This window comes from Hemitrygon akajei, chromosome 28 (genome assembly GCF_048418815.1).
Source record: "Hemitrygon akajei chromosome 28, sHemAka1.3, whole genome shotgun sequence".
NCBI lineage: Eukaryota > Metazoa > Chordata > Chondrichthyes > Myliobatiformes > Dasyatidae > Hemitrygon > Hemitrygon akajei.
In genome coordinates, this window is record NC_133151.1 from 29,405,161 (window position 1) to 29,430,232 (window position 25,072).

At 44.7% G+C, this 25,072-nt stretch overlaps 2 non-coding genes and 1 pseudogene across 2 annotated transcripts; 2 read left to right on the forward strand and 1 right to left on the reverse strand.

Moving 5' to 3' along the window:
* Positions 1-25,072, forward strand: part of LOC140717792 (uncharacterized) — an 819,648-nt pseudogene that overhangs the window by 464,220 nt on the left and 330,356 nt on the right.
* trnam-cau (transfer RNA methionine (anticodon CAU)) lies at positions 7,047-7,118 on the forward strand. Its single transcript has one exon. It is a non-coding gene; the product is annotated as a tRNA-Met (tRNA).
* trnaq-cug (transfer RNA glutamine (anticodon CUG)) lies at positions 15,883-15,954 on the reverse strand. Its single transcript has one exon. It is a non-coding gene; the product is annotated as a tRNA-Gln (tRNA).

Below are 25,072 nucleotides of genomic sequence, written 5' to 3' on the forward strand. Positions count from 1 at the left end.
ACACATTTAAACCGGTGCTTTTCTTGTCAGCTATCAGCTCCCGCATGGTCCCACCACTTTACTAAAGCTACTGACCAATATCAGACCTGTTGTAGAGTCTCGGTCCGAAACGTCGACTGCTTATTCCTTTCCGTCGATGATGTCTAGCCTGCTGAATTCCTTCAGCATTTTGTGCGCATTACTTTGATTTGCAGCATCGGCAGATTTCTCTTGTTTATGACCAATATTGCAATTGGTCTAATATGACCAATATGACCAATTATGACCAATATGCATCCTCATTTTGTTTTGGTATACAAATGTCTCCAGTTACCCTGCTACACAAAGGGGAACCAGGGCCTTTAACGACCTTTCTTGCCGAGGTTGACTGCACACTATCTGTAAACTTACCTTGCAATGGAGAGACATTAAATTGACTTGCTGCAACTTCCACACTCCCCACTTCCCTTTCGTCCTGTAAAGGACAGCATGGATTGTGGAGGCAGTTGAACTGCACAGACAATTCGGGTGTCCTCAGTGATCCTGTCATCGACTATCTGAAGAGGAGGATTGCTGAACTATAATGGAGGCAGCTGTTCTTTAAACCATCACTTCAGCGAGTTCTCTCAGAAAAGACATTAGAACAAATTTCAAAACCAGCAAGAATATAACCCTTGCCCACTGTACACTGGAGTTGCACAAACTTCCTAGCAGGGAATGAAGCTAATCAAATGGATTCCAGAGGTGATGATAGAGTAGCGGGTCTCTCCTGCCCAAACTTCTTAACCTTAATAGCTAGTAACGGGATCATCACAACTAAATTTGGTGATGTTCCCAGATATAGCAAGGATATTTGTGGATCATTCCAGACAATGATGGCACAACTGCCTCCCCTCTCAGCCAACAGAAAGTTTAAAGCTGTTCAGTTTTGAAAGGCCGCATTGCAGCTTTCTGCCAGCTTTGGTCTTTGGTGACCAAACTTGTATCATATGGACTATGGCTGTGTTGTTAGCCAATTGCTGCAACACTGGGTCCATATTGATGCTCGCACGAGTCCGTATGGTAGATCTAGAATTTTTCATGAATTATTTGTATCATTTGCAGGTTTCCCATTTGCTGCTCTGATTGACAGATTATTCTGCCGCTCTCCTTACTTTGGTGGTATGTTTTACAAGTATTGGTTTTCTTTGGCCAGTCATTCAGAGTGGTGGTGGGTTGTGAAGAAATGTCATTAGAATTTGCAGACGCCTCATACCCAGGATGGTGTTATTTGTCCAATATTGATTAATCTGAGGATTAATGATATATCCATGGTGTTGGGCCTGGGCTTAGTTTGGCTTTATGTGCAGATGATGGGGTCTGTGGAAAAGGGGTTGCAATACTGTTTGTGTGGTAAGGTCTGAACAAGCAGTGTTAACAGCAATGGAGGAATGGTCTTTGGACTGGGTTTTAAATTGTCTGTGTCTAAATCAATATGTGTGTGTTTTACTCTGAAACATGGTGCGGATTGTATTCACCTTACAGTGCATGAGTTTTTACTGTCTAGTTCCTGTGTTTAAATATATCGGGCGTTGGCTAATGTAGAGAACATATGCAAAGTTTTATATAACGTTTTTGGCGGATAAATATAAGCAGGTCATAAACTGGGCATGACCATGGCTCCTCCAGGGCTGTTCTGTTGAACATTTATTGTCCTTTAATACAGGTTGTTTCATTTATAGAGAGACAGCTCGTTCAGTTTTATACAGGTCGGATGTTCTACAGACCAGTGCACTTTGACTCTGTGGTGGAGCAGTCCCGACCACAGCTAGAGATGCATCGGAGGTTAAACAAGGCGAGATGTCTCTTGACATGCCGAGCGGGAAAAAATGAGCCTTGCAAACTGGACTTCCTTAATCGGTGAGGATGTCACGTCTGACTAAATCTGTTTCAATGGGTTGTTGGGAATATACCAGCAGAGCTGATAAATGTTTTCTGCAGACACTTACAGAATATGGGTGGAATATGGTCTTGGGGATTTTTGGACGAGTGGTCTGGCCAGGAGGTCCATCATGGACATTTCCAGCTGTTGGAATAGATTTGAGATTACTAGAGGATAAACAAACTCTTGTGGAGGTGAGAGGGCGTCTGGTCATTTACGGCAGCCAGTAATATTTCCTTTTTGCATTGTTACGTACCCGTGACGTGACAGTGGTGTACTTGTCACGTGACAGGTGTTGAAGCTATACTGGACTTGAGGTAATGATCTAGTGATGGTGGAGTGACGTTATTTTCCCGCCAGTAGAGGTCATGTGACAGTTTTTTTTACAGGGTATAAAAAGAGGACCCCTCCCTGTGAGGAGGGGCAGTTCGTGGCTGGATTTGCCATGTTTACTTCATTCCACTGCGTGATTGAATATCATGACGCAGTGTAGTTGAAAGATGGAGTTTTACCTAATGCCTAAAGTTTAAAAGGTCATTGCCAGCAGTTTCTTTATAATACTGCTAGTTGAGAATCAGTGGAGAGTGAAGATCGGAGTTCGGGAGTTAAAAGATCGAGGAAAGTCGATTTCGACGGTCAAACAGGTTCGACCTTGTTTGATTCTCATTCGGAAGGATTTCGTTGACTGTTCCCGTGTTAACCCCTGTGAATAGCAGAAAGGATTGGGAACAGTTTTGTAAAGGAAAGGTCAGTGCCTTTAAGCCATTTCATTTTTCCATCTTCGTATATTCTTCGTGGGAAAAGTTCGATTTGGAACCGCGGCGAGACGACGTGAAAGAGAATTTAAATCGTCTTAAAATGTCTCTCCCTTAAATGGACTGTAAGCATTTTGAACTTTTGCAATACTACTTTGAAGAACTGTTTTTGCAACATTGCTTTAAGAACTGTTTAAGCTGCCGCACAGCAGCTGATTTCCGGTTACGTTAGTGATTTGTTTACTTTTGGGGGTTTGTTTCTCAGTGTTTTAATTAACGTTTTATTTTTTAACAAAACCCTGCCTCACTCATATATTTATTGTTCTTGAGTCCGTAACAGCCTATCTTTACAGATGGTTCTAAAACCCAGTTAGTATAAACGGGTTGCCTCAGGATATTTATCCCCTGGTTTAATGTAGTGGTGGGAAAAGGTTGTCTGTCGTACAGCAGAATTTATGGCCATTATCATTAGTCTGAAATGGGTTCAACATGTCTGCCCAGGCACAGACTCGGTACTGTAGAGTTTGGAATCGAAGTCTTTAAGAAGACCATGGCTGATCTGTTGATAGAAGTGTATTATAATCTATATGCTCCGAAGTGTGCGGGAAAAACACAGAACACAGAAAATAGACATTTACAGCACATTACCGGCCTTTCGGCCCATAATGTTGCGCCGAACATGTAACCAATTCTAGAAACTGGCTAGAATTTCCCTAGTCCATAGCCATCTATTTCTCTAAGCTCCATATACTTATCTAAGAGGCTCTTAAAGACCATATTGTATCCGCCTCTACCGCCGCTGCCGGCCGTGCACTCCATACACTCACCACTCTCTGCGTGAAAAACTTACCCCCGACATCCGTACTGTACTTACTTCCAAGCACATTAAAACTATGCCTCCCGCCGCCTGTGTTAGCCATTTCACAACTGGGGAAAAAAACACTGGCTATCCACACGATCACTGCCTATCAGCATCTTACACAGCTCCATCAGGTCACCTCTCATCATCCGTCGCTCAAACGAGAAAAGGCCAAGTACACTCACCAGAGTTGTTCAGTTTTCTTAGGTGCTTGCACATGTGGGTGTTTCGGGTAATCAAGGGCAGATGTTACAGCTAAACAGACACTTGCTAAGTCTGAGGTAGATATTATCGTTTATATGGGAAAGCATGAAGTCACCTGTTGCAGTAGTTTGCCTGGGGGTTGGGAAATAGCAGAAAGTTGGGTAGTATGGGAAGGTGTCGCATGATATTTGTAATGTCTCAGAGACTTGGAATGTGTGACCATGACGTGCCACAGATAATCTTAGGAACATGAGAAGTTGTTTAGGCATTTAATGGGTGGAGCAGGGGTGCGGAATTTGCAGGATATACTGGCACCAGAGGCAAGGACGGTACGTCGTGTAGGACCCTTGTGAACGTTTTAGTTAAAATAGATTTGGACGTAGCATCTGATCCCCATCAAGCATTCCTTCATACTCCATTACAGTAGGTGGTGCTAATGCATCTGATGGGAGAAGGTAGGAGGACAGTGAAACAAGTCCGGGATGGCGGCCCTGCTACCCTGCAGACTTTATCATTGCTGTAAGTCCTGGCGCCCCGTCATTGAGAGCCCATTGGAGGCTCCGTCAGCGCACGTAGATCAGAGTGACACGAATCAGGCCCGGCTCTGCCTTCTCCAGGACTTCTGAGAAACGGAAAACGCCTTTATCCCTGCTGCCTAGGCCCACATGGGGATCTTTGGGTTTCTGATCGCGATATGATGAAAACCTATCCCGCTATTATAGAGGTTTTCACAACCCAACTGCCCCATGGAATTTAGGGTGAAAGGTCACCAATCAAAACGTGAGCTCTGTTTCTCCTTTCACAGATGCTGAGCATTTCCAGCAGTTTCTGCTTTTACTTCAAGACCATTACTGTTTCTCTGACTCTGGATCAATGCTACCCCTGTCACATGTGAACAGAGTTATCGTGGCCGAGCGGTTAAGACGATGTGCGACAAATCGATTGTGTTGTCTCTGCTTAGGGTCGAATCCTGACAATTACCTCCCGCTTCCTTTTTTGTTTTATATTCTTCATGAATCTCTGATCCGTCTCATGGACACAGATTGTAAAAGAACCGCTGCAAACACCAATCTCTGGTCATCGTATCTAAACCAAGGAAAGTCGATTTATTCCAATTTCTTTCAGGATGTCACTGTGGCGCAATATATCAAAACCTTGCGCTGCTAGACAGAACATCAGTGGTCGAGGTCACTCATAGCCTCTGGAAATCCTGCAGATTTTGTTGTCTGTTCTGTGTGCTCCTATTTTATTTATTAAAAGCGATAACCATATATATATAAAATAGAATACTACCACCACTTGCCATTCTTTGCATGCAGTTTGCGATGACATGAATGGACAGAACATGGAACATGCAACCAATACAAACTCTCATTTGCCACCAGTATATATAACGTTTGTCCTGCAACCTACACATGTTGCAGCGGTTACATTGGGCCCAGCTCCTCGGTGCCCTCTGGTGGCTGGTGGCTATAACACAAAACCCAGCTTCTCAGTGCCCTCTGGTGACAGCTGGCTGTAACACAAGCCCCAGACCCTCAATGAACTTATCAGAGCTGGCTGATTTATTGACCTTTGGTGTTTGGTGAAATATTTACTTCATCCGTCTTTACGTCGGACTTTTAAAATAATACTTTGATTTAAAAAAGCCTGTTGCTGCTCTTTGCCTTAAAGTCCTTAAATTGTACAGGTCAGTGGTGTGTGACCGTCAGACAGTCACGTCCTCTTTTCTCCCTGACACAGCTCCCCACAATAAGAATAACTTGAGGAGAGGTCAGATATATCTTCATATAGAGAAGGGATCAAAGGGCGTGCGTAGTGATTGGGAACAGAAACTGAGGTTATACGAGCCACCAGGATCAAAATGAATGGTGGAATTGTCTCGAAAAGCCGAATAACCATAACCGACTTCTATTTTCTATCTTTCAACGTCCATCCTTTGTGATCAGAGTGTCAGACAGAAGAAATCATCGTTCATTTGACACTGGAGACGTAGCTCAGAGAGGAGCGCATGTGTGAAGTCCAGGGTTCAAACCCAGCATTCAAACACTGTTGTTTGTGAAGTTTGAAAACTGGGCAGAAAATCCCAGAAGAAGAAATTTCCAGCACTATGGTTGGCTGTCCATTGCCGTCGTTGAGACGCCGGGATAAGCCTGTGACACGTGGGACAGTTTAGAATGGTTCCTTGCTGTATATCAGTCCTCGGCAGGTGAATTCTAAAAACACCCGCACATTTAGGGAAGGGACGAAAGCTCGGCCGTGATGTTCTGAACATCAGAGCAACAATTATAATTCTCATTGAAACCTACTGAATGTTGAAAGACCAGGATAAGGTGGACGTGGGGAGGATGTTTCCTATGGTGGGGGTGTCCAGAACTAGAGGGCACAGCCTCAAAATTGAGCGGCGACCTTTTAGACGGAGGTAAGGAGGATCGTCTATTTAGCCAGAGTAACAAGTCTGTGGAATGCTCAGCCGCAGACTGCGGTGGAGGCAAGTGTATGGGGTTGAGTGGGAACCGGGATCAGCCATGATAGAAAGGCGGAGCAGACTCGATGAGATGAATGACCGATCTCTGTTCCTATGTATTATGGTCTTATGATCTGACAAAATCCCGGTGAAGGGATTGTTTAAGGGAGGTGCTTGCGATGCGGAAACCTGATCAGCATCTAAATCCGCGAGTTCCGTTCGCAGGGAGACGAGGTGAACTTCTGTTTGAACTTGGAATTCCAACATTTATTCAATGATCAGGACAGGATGGGAACGTTAATGGGACCTCTATATTCAACGTAGTGACACCCGAGTGTGGTTCAAAATGTCGTTTTTTTATAAGCAGAGGGATGAATTGTCCATGTTAACAATTAAAAAGGATAAACCACATACACTGGTGAAATATCGGGGTGAAAGATGGGATAAAGCTTGAACGATACAGAGAGAATAACTGGGGGATCCAGAAGGTAAGGAAGAAAGAAACGAAAGTGGAGACAGAACGAGGTAAAGCAAGGAATTACCAACCGAAAGTGAAGTAAGTGGGTATGAATAAGGGGGAAAGATGGAATTGATGCAACATGGACAGACACAGACGGAAACCCAGACATATACAGACAGAGACTCAGACCCAGACATGTACAGACACAGATAAGACCTAAACATATGCAGACGCCGACACAGACATAGACAGAAACAAACACAGACAGACACAGATACAGAAAGCAAACAAAGACCCAGACATACACACATACGCGAAAACACACATCCACACCAACTCACACACACACTAACGCAAGAGGTTTCACATCATTCATGGAAGAACAATATTGTTTTTTCCAAAGCAGAGTGGCGCAGCGGAAGCGTGCTGGGCCCATAACCCAGAGGTCGATGGATCGAAACCATCCTCTGCTATGCTAACTGTTCCTAACAACAATTTTCCGTCAGTGCGCTTTAAAACACGAGATCATCCCTTCATTGGTAGATTCAAGGAAATCCACTGGTTTTCGGCTGGATTGTACTTTAATCTGTTATCCTTTTTCACTTTTTGCAGAGGTTTCTATTTGGCTGGAACGATTAACCAATTGTGCATTGAGTTATCTTAATGTCATCTATTCTCTGCAGTATAAAGGCTTGTCTTGTATAAAAACAGAGGAATGTTGGGAACACGCAGTGGGTAGGCAACGTTTGCAGAAAGGAGAAGAGATTTCTTGCCGGTTCGTCACAACTGGGAAAGAGAGAAAATAATCATCACACACAAAATGTTGGAGGAACTTAGCAGGCTAGACGGCATCTATGTAACAGAGCATACTCAACGCTTCCGGCCGAGACCCTTCATCAGGACTGGAGAAAAAGATAGGAAGACCATGTATAAGAGTTATTGCTCTGCTCTGACTGGGATTCCATTTATCCAATTCAGTGTACTGATTTCCCGGTGAAAGGTTATCAAACTGAACGTGAATTCGGTTTCTCTATTCACAGACGCTAACAGATCTGCTGAATACTTCTAGCAATTCCCGCTTTTAGTACAGGATCAACTAAAAGGAAGGTAAAGGAAGGTAGATTGCTGATAGTTGTTGTTGATATTACCATTGGGACAATCTACACCCTGTTCATGCTCGATAGTTTTTCAATTTCTTCTTTTAATTCAGCATATTTTTGGTACTTTTCACTTGTTAATTATTGTACGTTATGTGTGTTTGCAATGGCTATATCGATTATATACATCGTTACTCTTTTTTTATCCTGTAATATTATATATTCAGACGGTTATTATGGATTGTCCTATCTGTGACAATGGATCAGACAAAAATTAATGTGTAGGACTCTGACCCTAATCTAGAACAGGTTTGTATTTATAGTAGGGTGTGGTGTCTTTTATGAGTTTGTATTTTAAAGCAAGATTTTGGTGACTGATGCTTGTCAATTGATTGTCCCTGTGTAAGTAATCAGAATGAGTTAAACTGCTGATCAATCCTGTAATGTGTTGGATTGTTCCTGGTGACTCTTGTCATTTTCGGCATTTATCGTCATTAATTTGTAAGACGTTTATTATGTATTTCTAATATTTTTCGGTTAACCAGCTGGCCCAGTAATGCCACAAGGAACCCCTCTGTTTCTGGGAAGAGATCTCCAACTCTGAGCCAAGCGTTCCACGTTTCCTTCTTCACATGTTGTCCGCTCAGATCATGGAGATGTTTTCCATGGAGGGATGCTCCGCCATTGGTTAACTTTATATTATTATTTTTATTTTACGTTTTTGTATTTTCACAGTCTGTTATGTTTTCTACATTGATTGTCCGTCTTATGTGCGCTCTTTCATTGATTATTTTCTGTTTCTTTGCACTTACTGTAAATCCCCGCAAGGAAACGCATCTAATGGTAGCGTATTTGTGCTTTGTTAATGAAATTACTTTGTAGTTCGAAGTGTTGTGCGCTGCAACACAGGACCCTGACCCGTTGGTGCCCTCTAGTGGCCGCTGGCGGCCTCACGGATCTCACCGTGACTCTCCGGGATGTTTTCTGTACCCAGGAGCCGGGATGTTTCACTTCTTGTTCACATCAACATGCAAGTTAAATAAAGCAAGGACTTGCTGCTCCACTGCGAAGTTCACGCATGTCGGTCACATTTGTACAAAGGGAAACGAATTTAATACTTCAGGAGGAGACCCATTCGTCACCACTGGGAAAGAGAGAAAATAAGGTATTTTTCAGTTTCAGACAAAGTGGGCGAACGTGATCGGTCAAAGGAAAAGCCAAGAATCTGATGAGACCCAGTGAGTGACTGTGACTGTTATAATCGGGACTTTTATTTCTATGTTATATGAACAACAAAACTGTGGGAAACGTCCAGCACAGTGGACTATAGTAATGAAAGGAGGGCGGAGAAAAACGAAATCAAAGATCAGGTGGGCGACGATCGAAGATGGGAATTTTTTGGCACAAGAATCAGCGTAACGCACACAAAACTCTGGAGGACCTCAGCATCTATGGAGAGGAATAAAAAATTGAAGTGTCAGGCCGTGTTCCTTCATCAGTACTGGAAAGGAAGTGGAAGGAAGTCAGAATAAGAAGGTGGGGGAAGAAAAAGAGTAGAAGCTAAAAGACGATAGATGAGGCCAGGTGAGGACGGAAGGTAGATATGTTGGGGAAAGGGGAGATTGAAAACTGGGAGATGATAGGTGGTCAGTTAAGAACAAGAGGTTGATATTTTGGGAAATGGGAAATAAATGAGAGGCTGGGTGGTGATTGGTGGAAAAGAAAAAGGTTTCAAAGGTAGAAATTAGATTGCAGGGGCGGGGTGACTAGAGGGAGACGGTAGACGTGTGAGGAAAAGTGAAGACGCAAAAGTGAACCCTAAATGGAAATTTAAAACAAAGAGAGGAGAAAGGAGAAATTACAGAGTTAGATAAATCGATGTTTATTCTATCAGATTGAACTCTACCCAGACGGAATATGAAGTGCTGCTTCTTCATCCCGAGACTGGCTTCATCGTGACAGTAGAGGAATCCATGGACCAACATGTCAGAATAGGAATTGGCAGTGCGGTTAAAATGTTTGACCATTGGGAAATCCTGCTCGTTGCGGACGGAGCAATGTTGCTCGACAAAATGCTACCCCAATCCATCTTGCGTCTCGCAATCGAAGATGAAGCCGTATTGGGAACACCCGATACAATAGATGGCCCAGGCAAACTCACAGCTGAACTATTTCCTCACCTGGAAGGACTTCTTGCGACCCGGAAATTGTGGGAGGAGGTGAATGGACAGGCGCAGCACCTCTTCCGCTTGGATAAACACCGGAAGGGAAATCAGTGGGGAGCATGTAGTCATGGCCGATTTGTCTGGCGATGCACCCGGGATCCATTCGGATTTCCTCCTGCAGCTTCGAGTCCTGACGACTGTGTATTTCCAACATTTTCTGTTTGATATTGTCCGTGACTCTCTGATGCATACCGGTCATTTGGACTGTGAAAAACCGGGTCCAGGCCAGCAGCGATTGTTGGTCACGTTCTACAACACAGAATTGAACTATTTATTCCTACTTTCCTCAAAACTTGCCCCTGTGTCTTGCCCTTAAGGTATTCGTTTAGTTTATTACATTTTCGCTTTAGTAATTCATTTGCAATTATTTTCTAGTTAAAGTTACGGTTGTTGAAAGTGAATTCATTAGCTGTGAGGTATCGCGGCATGCAATGACGCCACACCCGGTTTCGCCGCGTCTTGTGGGAAAAACCGGTTTGGAGAAACGGCAAGGAGGGGGCCTGTGTGTGCAGGATCAACGCGAGAAAAGTTTGATTCTACGCACTAAGAAACATCATAGAAGCAACGCCGTAAGTTCACAAGATAATCGATATGTTGAAGTAAAAATGTTAACGCTGATTCTGTTAAAAGTAATGACGGTTGATAAAGTTTACGTTCTTTGTTATTTAAAGAGTTGCGGATAGTTTGTGTTGAAGTATTTAAAGTTAGCTGATGGCGTAGGCAGATTCTGACTGTATGTTGTATTTTAATGTAATATAGTTTGTAGTTTTGCAAGTATTTATGATGTAAATGTGATGCCAGGAAGGAAACAAATACTGTATATATTTTGTATCCTTTTATCAGCAGTTTTCAACATACGTTGGTGTGGAAGAGTGAACAGTAAACGGTTAATCTTACTGGGATCCTACTTCATTGACTACGGTTTATACTTGGTGTTTTATTCAGAGTTTTTACACCTGTGCGAGAAAAATACACCCTGCGTCGCATCGGTGAGCGCGTTCGGCTGTTAACGGAAAGGTTGGCGGCTGATGACCCGGCAGATGTTTCTACTTTGTTGTGTTTCATTGCCAGCTGGGAAACGCTGCGCTGAACGGAGGCCGGGGCTCCCTACTGCTGCCGCGATGGGAATTTGAACTGTTATATTTCAGACACGTGCCGATATACAGTGAAAATCTTCTCCGTTCATACTATTCATAGGGATGAATTCATTACACAGTGCATTGAGATCGCACAAGGTAAAGCATCATACCGAGGTGGATTGTGAGGTCAAACGTCCGCCTTATCGTACTGAGAAACGATTCAGTAGACAAAACAGCGGGACAGAAACTATCGATGAGACTGTGATACGTTCTTTCAGGCTTTTGTGCTTTCTGCCCGATGGAAGAGGGGAAAGGAGAGAATATCCGGGATGCGGGTGTCTTTGGTCAGACATCTGTCTGTTCGATTTGACCAGAAAGTGTGTGTTTCCTCGAGCCGAGTCCTTGGAACTAACGGACTTGCCGAGACTAATGTTGTGTTTTTCACTTAATTTGGGGTCCTCGATCATTCAGTCGGAGTCCAGTTGGTTTCATCCCAGATGAAGGATGCGAATTCAATCTCTGATCTATTACAGTGAATGATAATGAATAAAACGCTTAGACTCACTGAAATTTGCCCAGCGTGAGTGGCCTACTTGATCCCATGAGTTCTATGTACATACCGCTCTGAAAGAGGTTATTTTTATAGTCTGAAATTGTAGCTTTTTAAATGTCTGAGAATCGAACTCATGTCCACTGGTTGGGAAGCAGCTATGCTCACCACGATACCACAATCGGCTCATGATTGAGTGGAGATTCGGGTAGTGAACCGTCTCCTTTGCTATAAGATTCAGTTCTGTAACTCGATCATCAGTTTCTGAGCTGCTTTCCAAAGGGTCATTCCTCACTGCGTTGCAGTTCCTATTCCGACCAATGGATGACGCTACGTTCCGACAGACCGGAGGAACAAAACACTCTGGGATCGGACTGCAGGGAGAATCAACTCTTGAGAGAGTTGGGGATAGAAATGGTTCCCTGCCTCACGCGGCATCGAAAGGAACATCAAATCCTGATTATAAATGTTTCAAACAATTGAAAGAACAGGCAGTTGGACGCTAATGGGAGCCCTTCCTTTGTCCTGTCATTGTACACAGTAAGTCACTGAATCGCTAAAGAATCCTGAGACCCCTCTAGTCACACAGTGAGAGCGGATGGGTGAAAGGCGCCTGCTCTACACTCAACAGACATCAAAGTGACTCTGTGAGCTCTCCTATACCCTGACATCCGTATGATCGCCCTGATGAAGGATCTCAGACAGAAACGTCGACTGTTTACTATTTTCCATTGATGCCGCCTGGACTGCTGAGTTCCTCCAGCATTTTGTATGCATTACTTTGATTTCCAGTATCCGCAGATTTTCTCTTGTTTTTAATCCGTGTGACAGATTTCATACCCTCCTTTATTCCACATTAGTGTGGTGGTTAATCTCCCCTCCAATCAATCGGTAGACTAGGGTTCGATTCGTTGACGCGGAGACCGTTTACCTGCTGGAAATGAAAACTGGAGATACAAGAGAATATTTTGAATAAAACAAAACTGTGTTGAAGTGGTCATTTAAAATATGAAGCAACCCAGTCGGCAGATAGCCCGGGACGGGAGTGTTTATCGAGAACGTTGTGTTCAGCACCTTTTCTCTAGTAATCCATCAACGAGTCAGTAATTGAGCACCGTTCGGCTTTACACTCGGTGACCGATTCCGTCACTCCGAAACATTAAATAGGGGCTGTTGCTCTGAGATATAAACTCACACATTTCCCAGCACTCATACCGATTCCCTCAGTGTGTCCGAGTGACTGTAGAATGCAGGGAGAACAGCTGAAACACTTTTTAAAGAACGATGCCAAGTGGGCAATGCGTTTAATGCCCGGTTTAAATCCACCCTGACCCTCCCGCAGCCTCGGACCCTCCGAATAGATGCTCGGAAAGGGAACTGAGGGAAGGAGGAGCGATGTTTCGCTCTATGACGTCATTCAAACATGAGAGCATGACCTGATTGACAGGACAGCAGAACGCATGCCCGGGAGCGATTTACAGCAGCCGGGAATAGAGAGCTCCTGGGCCGGGTGTAGGACACAACTGATGTACTCCTTTCACCAGCAGCGTATCCCTCTGGGAGCAGCTCTACAGACAGGCTCGGTGATAGGCACTGACTCCAGAGATGCGGTTGCGAGAAAGAGGCGGAGTGTAATAGCGAATGAACACGGAATGCGGAGTGAGTGGGTAAAAAGAAGCTATTCACGGGCTGGGATACGTAGGGCGGTGAAGGCGGAGTGGGAAGGAACTTCCGGTGAGGTGCATTGCTACCTCTTCTCCCCATACCAGGGGGAAATCCATGTTTAGTCCCAGTCTCCTCGTGTTTGTTTTTGCAGGAAACGGAGTCGGACAGCTTTACAAAGAGCGGCTGTTGCAGGATCCCGGAGAGAAGTGTGGCGGACACAGTTTACACTGGCAACACACACAAAATGCTGGTGGAACGCAGCAGACCAGGCAGCATCTATAGGAAGAAGCACTGTCAACGTTTCAGGCCGAGACCCTTCGTCAGGACTAACTGAAAGAAAAGTTAGTAAGAGATCTGAAAGTAGGAGGGGGAGTGGAAAATACAAAATTATAGAAGAAGACAGGAGGGAGTGGGGTGAATCTAAGAGCTGGAAAGGTGATTGACAGAAGGGATACAGAGCTGGAGAGGGAAACAATCTTGGTACAAGAAGCCTACGGAGAAAGAAAGGGGAGGAGAGGACCAGAGGGAGATGGAGAATAGACAAAGAGTGATGGGCAGAGAGAGAATCAAAGGAGGGGTGAATAAATTAATCAGGGATGGGGTAAGAAGGGGAGGAGGGGCATTTACGAAAGTTAGAGAAATCAATGTTCATTCCACCAGGTTGGAGGCTACCCAAATGGAATATGAGGTGTTGTTTCTCTAACCTGAGTGTGGCTTCATCTTGACAGTAGAGGAGGACATGGATAGACATATCAGAATGGGAACAGGACGTGGAATTAAAATGTTTGGCCACTGGGAGATCCTGATTTCTCTGCCGGACAACGTGACGTGGAAATATAATGTGTGGCCACTGGGAGATCTTACTTTCTCTGCTGGACAATGGGACGTGGAATTAAATGTGTGACCACTGGGAGATCCTGCTTTCTCTGGCTTTCTCTGCCTATCCACGGTCCCAGAAAAGGAACACTACAATCCAGTAACGTTGCTCAGTCTCCTTCATCCTTCAACGCTGGCAGATGGTATATATTTGGTACTGCATAAGACAAATTGTAATAACCCCTTGACAATGTTTGTTCAGACTAGATACACCATTTATACCCTGGGACAATAAATACAGTAGGCCTGCCAGTCGACTGTGTCAGCGCCATCAACAGAAGTTGTGATATTACTGGTGAGATAGGTATTGTACGTACAGTTACCTAAATCTGATCAATTACCCCGTAGTTGCAATAATAGACCAAGCCCATCCACATGAAGTAGCTTCAGAGATTAGGATTCATGCAGTCCATTATAAGAATGTCATGCCATCGTTCAAAACAGTTCCATTTGCAAGTGTAATTTCTCGGGGCAGTTCAGTCCAGTGCTCCATTCACAGATCTAACATTGTTACCAAAGTAAAACCCAGTCGCAATTTTGCCCGAACCTCGTCACCTCCATTTGGCCTTCAGCACGACGCTGACATCAATCGAAGCTTGTGTCCTCCTCGCTCTCAGCAAAGGATCCGCCGCCTCGCCTCGGTTCAGCCACATCGAATTTTCTTCAGTTCCAAAGGGAAGCTACAGGATATTACTTGCGATGATTAACCCACACAAATTGTTGGAAGAACTCAGCAAGCCAGGCAGTACTTATGGAAGAAATACTTTTATTTTCCATAGATGCAGCCTGGCATGCAGAGTTCGTCCAGTATTTTGTGTTTGTTGCTTGAATTTCCAGCATCTGTTGATTTTCTCTTGTTTGCCAATTGCGATGATCGTTTGCCAGAAGACGTGTGATAAGAAACAGCGAAGAACCTCAGGATACTGACCACCACCCCCTTCCAGTGAAGATGCAAACCATCCCTTTGGTATAGATCACCCCTGCACAGATGAAGTCCCAGTGATTGGGTAAATGCAAGTGGGCTTTTTCCACGGGGGGAGGGAGGGACAGCAACCAGAGAGCATGAGTTAAGGGTGAAAGGTGAAAGTTTACGCAGAACAGGAAAGGAAAATTCTTCACTCAGATGGTTGTGAGAGTGTTGGAACGAGCTGCCAGAATGAGTGTTGCATGCAAGTTTGATTTCAATATTTAAGAGAAGTTCGGATAGGTGCGTGCATGGTAGGGGTATGGAGCGATATGGCTCCAGGGCAGGTCGATGGGAGTATTCAGCTTAAATGATGTAGCACGGACTAAATGGAACAAAGGGCCTGTTTCTGTGCTATACTTTTCTATGACTTCATGAATCTATGATCCAGAATTTTGAAACCCTGCCCCTTCACCAGCTCCTCAGCCATACATTCATCTGCTATAATCACTCACACCTGAAAACGCCAACAGGAATATTAGACTTCAAATCCAAACCAGCCCCACCCCCCCCACCCAATAAAAATAACATGACGCCAACAGGAAAATAAAAACTTTCTGAAATAACATATATTTCTTAAATAATATAAACTACAGTTATCACGTATGTCTTCGAATTTCGAACGTATCCTCCCTCAGTATCACGGAGCTCTGTACAGCAACAGCTCGTACTCAGTCCTTCTGCAGGGCCTTCAGACACAAAGGATTGGTCTCGCGATTGATGCGCTCTCTCATGGAGGACTGACTAAAATTGTCACAGATAATTGTATAATTCAAGAAACAGGTTCCACCGAGACTCGAACTCGGATCACTGGATTCAGAGTCCAGAGTGCTCACCATTACACCATGGAACCACACGTATTTACTACGAACAACAAACAGAAGATGAATCTTAGGGTAGTATGTGATGACACGTGTAAACATTGACAGTATATTTACATTGAACTTTAAACTTCATAGAGCATGTCTTGTGAGGACATGTTGAGGAAGAGAGCAGTTTTCTCTTTGGAGGGAGTAGGATGAGACGTGACTTGAAAGAGGTATACAAGATGCGGACGGACTGGGGGACCTCAGTCAGTCCAGATACGGAGCAGCACCTTCAACATTATCAACCTGAGCACGGGGGCTCACCAGGGCTGCGTGCCCACTCCACTGCTGTTCACTCTGCTGACCCACGACTGTGCAGCAGTACACAATTCGAACCACATTATCAGCTTCGCCGATGATACGACCGTTGTGGGTCTAATCAGCAAGAACGATGAGCCAGCTTACAGAGAGGAGAGGCAGCGGCTAACGGACTGGTGCAGAGCCAACAACCTGTCTCTGAATGTGAACAAAACAAAAGAGATGGTTGTTGACTTCAGGAGGGCACGGAGCGACCACCCCCGCTGAAAATAGATGGCTCCTTGGTAGAGATCGTTAAGAACACCAAATTTCTTGTTGTTCACCTGACGGAGAATCTCACCTGGTCTCTCAACACCAGCTCCATAGCCAAGAAAGCACAGCACTGTCTCTACTTTCAGCGAAGGCTGAGAACAGTCCATCTCTCACCCCCGTCCTCAGCATATCCTACAGCGGATGTACCGAGAGCATCCTGAGCCTCTGCATGACTGCCTGGTTCGGGAACTGCACCGTCTCGGATCACAAGATCCTGCAGTGGATAGTGAAGTCAGCTGAGAAGATCATCAGGGTCTCACTTCCCGCCATTACAGACATTTACATCACACGCTGCACCCGTAAAGTCAAAGCATTGTGATGGACTCCACGCACCCTTCATACAATCTCCTCTCCCTCCTGCCTTACGGACAGACTTTGTAACTGTGTGGTCGCTCTGTGCTCTCCTGAGGTCAACAGCCATCTCTGTTGTTTTGTTCACATTAAGAGACAGGTTGTTGGCTCTGCACCTGTCCGTTAGCCGCTGCACCTCCTCTCTGTAAGCTGACTCGTGGTTCTTGCTGATGAGACCTACCACGGCCGTTTCATCGGCGAATTTGATAATATGGTTCGAGCTGTGTGTTGCAGCACAGTCATGGGTCAGCAGAGTGAACAGCAGTGGACTGAGCACGCAGCCCTGGTGAGCCCCCGTGCTCAGTGTGATGGTGTTGGAGCCCACTCTTCTAACTGGCCTAAATCTCGCTGCAAACTTTGAAAACCTACTTCATTATCCACAACGCCACATACCTTAGTATCATCTGCATATTTACTAATCCAATTTACCACCCCATCATCCAGAACATTAATGTCTATAACAAAAAACATTGGATCCAGTACAGATCTCTGAGGCACACCACTAGTCACCGGCCTCCAACTTGACAAACAGTTATCCACCACTATTCTCTGGCATCTCCCATCCAACCACTGTTGAATCCATTTTACTACTTCAAAATTAATACTTAACGATTGAACCTTCCTAACTAAACTTCCGTGCAGAAACTTGTCAAAGGCCTTAGTGAAGTCCATATAGACAACATCCACTGCTTTACCCTCGTCAACATTCCTCGTAACCTCGTAAGAAAATTCAATAAGATTTGTCTAACAAGACTTTCCACGCACAAATCCATGTTGACTGTTCCTAATCAGACCCTGGCCATCCAGATAATTATATATACCATCTCTAAGAATACTTTCCATTAATTTACCCACCACTAACGTCAAACTGACAGGACTTTAATTGTTAGGCTTACTCTTAGAACCCTTTTAAAACAATGGAACCACATGAGCAATACGCCAATCCTCCGGCACAATCTCCGTTTCTAATGATATTTGAAATATTTCTGTCAGAGCCCCTGCTATTTCTACACTAACCTCCCTCAACGTCCGAGGGAACATCCTGTCAGGATCCGGAGATTTTTCCATTTTTATATTCCTTAAAAGCGCCAGTACTTCCTTCTCTTTAATCGTCATAGTTTCCATAACTTCCCTACTTGTTTCCCTTACCTTACACAGTTGAATATCATTCTTCTTAGTGAATACCGAAGAAAAGAAATTGTTCAAAATCTCCCCCATCTCTTTCGGCTCCACACATAGCTGTCCACTCTGATTCTCTAAGGGACCGAATTTATCCCTCACTATCCTTTTGCTATTAATATAACTGTAGAAACCCTTCGGATTTATTTTCACCTTACTTGCCAAGGCAACCTCGTATCTTTTTTTAGCTTTTCTAATTTCTTTCTTAAGATTCTTCTTACATTCTTTATATTCCTCGATCACATGATGCCATGATTCCATGATGCCTATATATATTGTAGATATTTTTTTTCCTAACCAATTTTCCAATATCCCTTGAAAACCATGGCTCTCTGAAACATTTAACCTTTCGTTTCAACCTAACAGGAGCATAAACGATTCTGTACCCTCAAAATTTCACCTTTAAATGACAGCCATTTCTCTATTACATCCTTCCCATAAAATAAATTGTCCCAATCCACTCCTTCTAAATCCTTTCGCATCTCCTTAAAGTTAGCCTTCCTCCAATCAAAAATCTCAACCCTTGGTCCAGTCCTATCCTTCTCCATAATTATATTGAAACTAATGGCATTGTGATCACTGGACCCGAAGTGCTCCCCAACACATACCTCTGTCACCTGACCTATTTCATTCCCTAACAGAAGATCCTACACTGCTCCTTTTCTAGGTGTTACCTCTATGTATTGCTGCAAAAGAAAACCTGTCCTACACACATTTTAGAAACTCCAACCCATCCATCCCATTTACAGTATGGAATTCCCAGTCTATGTGTGGAAAATTTAAATCTCCCACAATCACTACCCTGTCCTTCCTGCAAATATCTCCTATCTCCTTCCAAATTTGCTCCTCCAATTCTCGCTTCCCATTAGGTGGTCTATAATACACCCCTATAAGTGTTACTACACATTTCCCATTCCTCAATTCCACCCCAATTGTCTCCATAGACGAGCCCTCTAATCTATCCTGCCAGAGCACCTCTCTAATATTTTCTCTGACAAGCAACGCAACACCTCCTCTTCTTGATCCTCCGATTCTACCACACCTGAAGCAACGAAATCCAGGAATATTTAGTTGCCAATCACACCCCTCCTGCAGCCATGTTTCACTAACAGCTACAACATCATATTTCCAGGTATCAATCCACGCTCTAAGCTCATCCACCTTAATTAAAATGCTCCTAGCATTAAAATAAGTGCATGTAATAAATTCTCCACCTCTTCCTCTCTGTTTATTTCTAACAGTACACAAAACTTTACTGTCTTCTTTTTCTTCCTTCTCCCATACATCTGTCCCTACACTCTGGTTCCCCTCCCCCTCATATCTAGTTTAAATCCACTGGAGCCTCAGTAGCAAACCTACCTGCAAGAATATTTGTCCCACTCCAGTTCAGATGTAAACCGTCCCACCGGAACAGGTCCACCATTCTCTGGAAAACTGCCCAATTATCTATAAGTCTGAAGCCCTCCCTCCTGCACCATGCCTTCAGCCAGGTGTTGATCTGCACTATCTTACTATTTCTAAACCCACTTGCACGTGACACTGGAAGCAATTCAGAGATTGCAATCCTGGAGGTCCTGTCCTTTGCCTTGGCACCTCGCTCCCTAAACTCACCTTTCAGGACATCCTCAGTCTTCCTACCCATGTCCTTGGTCCCTACATGGACCACAGCATCCGGATATTCACCCTTCCTCTTGAGAATACTGAGCACTCGATCCGAGATTTCGCGGACCCTGGCACCAGGGAGGCAACAGACCATCCGGGATTCTCGGTCTCTTCCACAGAAGCTCCTATATGTCCCCCTAACTATCGAATCCCCTATCACCACGGCTCTCCACTGTTCCTTCCTTCCTTTCTGAGCTGAGGGTTCAGTCTAGCTGCCAGAGACATAACCACTGCAACTTGTCCCTGGTAGGTCATCCCCACCAACAGTATCCAAAGCGGTATACTTATTATTGATGGGAACGGCCACAGGGGTGCTCTTCTCTTCCTGTCTATTCCCCTTCCCTTTCCTGAAAGTCACCCAACTATCTGTCTCCTCCCTGAAACTCCTGTCTGTTTCTGCCTCTGCCTCCCGAATGATCCGAAGTTCATCCAGCTCCAGCTCCAGTTCCCTAGCACGGTTTGTGAGTAGCTGCAGCTGGAGGCACCTTTTGCAGGTGTAGTCATCAGGTACAACAGTACTCGCCCTGACATCCCGCATAATGCAAACGGAACACTTAACTGCCCTAACTGCTGCCTCCATTACCTAATCCTAATCTAATAAGATTAATTAAAGAAGTTTACCCGGCCTTACCTCACCTGGAGTGAAGCTCGGACTTATCCTCTGCGCGCTATTTAAATTCTCTCGCAGCCTCATGGGCCGTCTTTCACGCCCTTGCGCAGCTGTGCCCCGTTCTAATCTCACTTCTGCCTGTCCTCGCCCGAAGCCTGATTGAGCCAAAGCCGACCCACTCTGCCCGAGGCTGCTACGACGATGGCCGCTGTATATGGCGGTCTTTCTTTTTAAACCTTTGGCGCTCTACGTCACGCGCCTGCGCAGTCTAGCTTCTTTGCTGCGATCAGTTAAAAAACCAGCTTCTCTCCGAGCTTCTTTTAGCTCTTCCTTCTCCGCCTCTCCTCAGTACAGCTGAAACCCATCCTCCTTACACGAGTCCCACCTGTCCTGGCAGAGAGCCCAGTGTCCTGTGAACACGATATTCTTCCTCTTGAACTGGATTGTTAGCTACAAATTTCACTCTACCACCAAACCATCTCTTAACTCGCAAGCATGAGGCATCTGAATTAATCCTTAGATCACTACCTCAGGGTTCTTTCTTCTAATCTTTCTGCCCAGCTCCCTAAATTCTCTTGGCAGGAACTCGTCTCTGTTATTAGTTCTATTTAGGACCACGACCTCTGGCTGCTCACCCTGCCCTGGCTTGCCCAAGGTAACACACTATCCTGCAATCTCGCTGATGTCCACAGATACTATCGTCTGTGAAAGCCTGGCCCCTCCCACGCTTGTGTTTGATGCACTTTATTCATATCATTCCAGTCCTGCATATATTCATGTGGTTATCTAATAGCCTCTTTGTAATCAAAATTGTTTTAACAATCATTCAGTGTTCTTATTTGATTCAGCGCAGAGTATTTACATATGCAGTTGGAAACAAAGGAGGTGCTGCTGACGTGTTAAAACAAAGCACTTCATGAGAACTCGTCGGTTTCAATACCGAAAGACAAACGAATGTCAACAGTAGCAGCAGTACAACAATAACATTAATATTGATCATCCCGTAACCGAGCCGATACCTGAAATGTTGGAGGGGTTACAGATCGTACAATGTCAGGCAGTCTGTCTGTCTCTCTCTGTCTCTCTCTCTCTCTGTCTCTCTCTCTCTCTCTCTCTCTCTCTCTCTCTCTCTCTCTCTCTCTCTCTCTCTCTCTCTCTCTCTCTCTCTCTCTCTCTCATATCTGTCTGTCTCGCTCTGTCTTTCTTTCACTGTCTCAGTCTCTCGCTGTCTCTCTCTTTCTGTCACTCTTGCCCTCTTTTTTCCCTTTCTTGCTCTTCCTGTCTTGCTTTCTCTCGCGCGCTCTCTTTTTCCCTCCCTCTGCTTCTTTCAGTAACTCTGTCTATCTCTCTTGCGTTCTTTTTCTTTCTCTCTCAACATTCTGTTCCCTATTTCAGCTCCAGCTGTTGCGTAGCCAAAGACAAAATTCTCTTTCTCCTTGCAGCGAGGAACGTGCTCATTTTTATACCGTTCAAAACCCCTTACAGCTGCTCCCTCCCGATCTCTGATGCTTAAGCCCAGTAAAACATGTCCCTCAACAATTATGGCTGCACTTGACTCTCTGAAAACAATGATGTAGAATGGTTGTTTTGTACTTCCTGAAAACTATCTCACTCCAGGTTAACACTGTTTTGTCAAACAGACTTCCATTTCATTTCAGCATAAGCCAAGGAGTAATCACAGTTAGCTCTGTCCTTACAGCACCACCCTGGAAGGGCGTTCCAAACACTGAACACAATCTGTGTGTAAAATAAAATTGCCTCTAGCGCCCTCTCCCCTGTAATTTCTTCCAGCTAACTGAAAGGAGTGTCCTCTCTTGTTAGCCATTGACACATTGGTGAAAAGGCACTCGGTGTCCGCGCCCTCTATCCTTTTTTTAAATCTCTTGCATACCTCTTTCAAGTCTCCTCTCATACCCATTATATTTAATATAGCTTATATTTTCAATTTATATTTAGATATTACACGCTCTAGATGAATTTAAATTTACTCTGCGGACCAACCAGTGAAGATCAAGCTCCTGAGTCAGAGAAGTAAGGATTCGTCAATTCATCCTCATCTCGAGCAGGTACCTCTGAATACAAAGTGAATGTAGAGCGCCAGTGAGTGAATGGGCCAGTGTAGGAGTGGAGCTTTGAAGTTTCGGTTCGGGAGGTTTTGGCAGTTTCGGCAGTTGTATTCCACAATCAAGATTTGAATAGCTGAGACTCAGTAGAAAGCAGCTGATTGGACAATCGAAAATTGAATAGCTCAAACAAATAAAACGAGGGTGAGCTCAAGCAGAGCGGCCAGTGAGTGCGTGGGCCAGTGAAGGACTGGTGCTTTGAGGCTTTGTTTCGAGAGGCTTCGGCGAGAAGAGGCGGAAGACGTGCTTGCTCCCAATGAGGTAAGGCCGGGTAAGTTTATTAAATTAATTTAATTAACTTAGGAGTTGATAATGGAGGCAGTAGATACTGCAGTCCAGTGTCCCTATTGTAGGATGTGGGAAGACAGGGACAGCACAATTGTCTCTGATGACGATGCCTGCAGGAGGTGTATCAAGCTGCAGCTCCTGTCAAACCTAATTAGGGAAATGGAGTTGGAGCTGAATGAAGTTCGGATCATTCGGGAGGCAGAAGAAGTAATAGATCGGAGTTTTAGGGAGAAGTCACCCCTAAAAGTCAGGAGACATGTAACTGGGTGACTGTCAGGAGAGGGAAAGAAAATAGTCAGAAAGAGCAGAGCACCCCTGTGGCCGTTACCATCAACAATAAGTATACAGTTGTGGATACTGTTAGTGCGGTCGACACACCAGGGACAAGTTGTAGTGGTTGCATATAGGGAGTTAGGAATGAAGTTGAATAGCAGGACCTCAAGGGTGATAATCCCGGTATTGCTGGCTTTGCCACGTGACAGAGAGGGTAGGAACAGCAATTTATGGCAGATGAATGCGTGGCTGAATAGTCGGTGCAGGGGGCAAGGGTTCAGATTTCTGGATCATTTGGATCTCTTTTGGGGAAGGTCTGACATGTACAAAAAGGACGGGCTGCAGCTGAACTGAAAGGGAACTAATATCCTGCCTGGCAGTTTTGTTAGAGCTGTTGGGAAGGATGTAAGCAAGATTGGCAGGGGTAGGATTCAGAATGAGAGTGAAGTGATTAGGGTAGAAGGACAAGGGCATGGTGCTCTGTGTTCTGATTTGGTGAGGAAGAACACGCAGGGACCAAACATAAATGCAGCCAGTTAGAGGTGTTGAGATGTGTCTGTTTCAACGCCGGGAGTATTACAAATAAAGGGAATGAACTCAAAGCATGGATGGGTACGTGTAACCACGATGTTGCGGCCGTTGCTGAAACTTGACTGGAGGAAGGGCAGGATTGGCTGATGCAGGTACCGGGGATTAGGTGTTTTAAAAAGAATAGGGGGAGAGTGCAGTAGCATTACTGGTCAGGGATAGTATCACGGCTATAGAAAGAGAGGACGCTGCAGAGGGAGTGTCCACTGAATCAGTGTATGTGTAAGTCAGAAATAAGAAGGGATAAATCACTGTGCTGGAAGTAGTCTACAGGCCCCCAAATAGCCCTCGGGACACCGAGGAGCAGATAAGCAAGCAGACTTTAGAATGGTGCAGGAAATATAGGGTTGTAGTAATGGCTGATTTCAGATTCCCTTATATTGACTGGCGCTTCCTGACTGTAAGGGGAATAGATGGGGCTGTATTTGTCAGATGTGTTCAAGAAGGATATCTGACACAGTATGTGGACCGGTAGACAAGAGGAGAGGCCATACTGGATCTAGTTCTGGCTAGTGAACCGGGTCAGGTGGCAGACCTTTTGGTGGGGGAACATTTTGTTGAGAGTGACCACAATTCCCTGAGCTTCAGCAAAGCTGTGGAAAAGGATGAAAACAGACAAAATAGGGAAGTGCTTAACTGGGGAAGGGCTAACTATGAAAGGATGAGGCAGAAACTAGCGAGGGTAAACTGGAAATAGATGTTCAAGGGTGAAAGCACAGAAGTGAAGTGGAGGACCACGTGCTGGGTTTGTCCCACTGAGACAAGGAAAAGAAATAGGAAAAGGGAACCGTGGCTAACGAAAAATGTAAGGTAACTCGTTAAGAGGAAGAAGGAAGCGTATGATAGATATGAGAAGCAGGAAGCAGGAAGGGCTCATGAGAAATGTAGGGTAGCCTGGAAGGATCTTAAGAAATTACTTAGGAGAGATCGAAGGGGGCATGAGAAGGTCTTGGCATTTAGGGTCAAGGAGAACCCCAAGGCGTTCGATGCGTATGTGAAGAACAGCAGGATGACAAGAATGAACGTGGAGCCGATAAAGGATCATGAAGGCAACATGTGCCTGGAGGCAGAGGAGGTTGGGGTGGTGCTAAATGAATACCATGCTTCAGTATTCACAAGTGAAATGGACCTTGATCAGGGTGAGGTTGAAATAGAACAGGCCTGGTTGCTGGACAATGTGTAGATTAAGGAAGAATAAATGTTGGATCTTCTTAAAATATCAAGATTGATAAGCCCCTGGGCCGGACGAGATATACCGTAGGTTGCTATGGCAAGTGAGAGAATAGATCGCTGGAGCAGTAGCTATGGTTTTTGAATCATCTTTGGCTGCAGGGGAGGTGCCGGGGGATTGGAGAACGGCAAATGTAGTTCCCTTTTTTAAAAAGGTAATACAGAGAATTCTGGGAACTATAGGATTGTGAGTCTTATGTTGGTGGTCTGCAAACAATTGAAAAGGCTTCT